Here is a 972-nt window from a genome sequence, read left to right as displayed (position 1 = left end):
GAATGGGTTGTTGGTAAATGCGGGCCTTTCTACTTTGTCCTCCAGGGCCTGTGTGATTATTCATTTATTCCATGGCAATCGCTTTCGTTCAGGTGTAGTCTTCAGAAGTAGATCACCAGGTCTTCCTTCTGCACCTGGGCTTTCGTCTGGAAGCCCCGCTGACATCTGACCACTCTGGGTGATCCTGCTGATGTTGGAGGTAAAAATGACACAACTTTCAGTACTTTTACAACCTGCAGGTTTCCCCAATATTATTGATTGGCGGATGAGTTTGGGGTCTTCACTTTACATTTTATTTATGAAAAAAATTTACACTGAAAAATTTTTTTTTTATTTTTATCCAAAGAGAAATTGTAAATGGAATGACGAATGGTGAGGGAGCATTCATCATAGCTATCCCATGTGCTTATTGTGTTCAGAATCTGATTCTGTTCAAGTCTATTGGCTACACATATCATTTTGTTAAATACAACTCTAGGTCCTAACAATTGTTGCTGACTTTTTCTATGGCTCCCCCGCTGGAAATATTGGACCCCTGTCTTCCTCATCTTCATGGACATCAAGGGCTCAACAAACCTCAGGCCACAGCAAGATTATTTCTATTTTGGTAGGAATTGCCTCATGCTCTATATCCTGAAAACGACTGCACCAAGTCAGGAGAGTGCTCACATCTCTACAGAAAAGCTGTGCGGGGCAGTGGTCTGGGAGAAACCTTGTGCTGTCCTTATGGGTTAGTCCCTGAACAGTGGTCAAGAGTTATTTTGAAACCTTGCCCCACTCCCGCTACATCTGTTAGTGGGAGGACACTGCGTCAGTTTGTTCTGCTTTCGATGGCTCGATTTAATCACTCAACCAATGCCTCTGTGCCTTTTGAGATCTGCTTCCAAGCCTCCTGCACAATTTACTCCGTCACATCTATGGCCAATGTAGGAATGGGATTGAGCATCTTGGGGCCTAACACTGAATAACTTC

The sequence above is a fragment of the Echinops telfairi genome, unplaced genomic scaffold (genome assembly GCF_000313985.2).
Source record: "Echinops telfairi isolate 266 unplaced genomic scaffold, ASM31398v2 ScPeMD7_7469;HRSCAF=8507_1, whole genome shotgun sequence".
NCBI lineage: Eukaryota > Metazoa > Chordata > Mammalia > Afrosoricida > Tenrecidae > Echinops > Echinops telfairi.
This window is presented reverse-complemented; position numbering follows the sequence as displayed.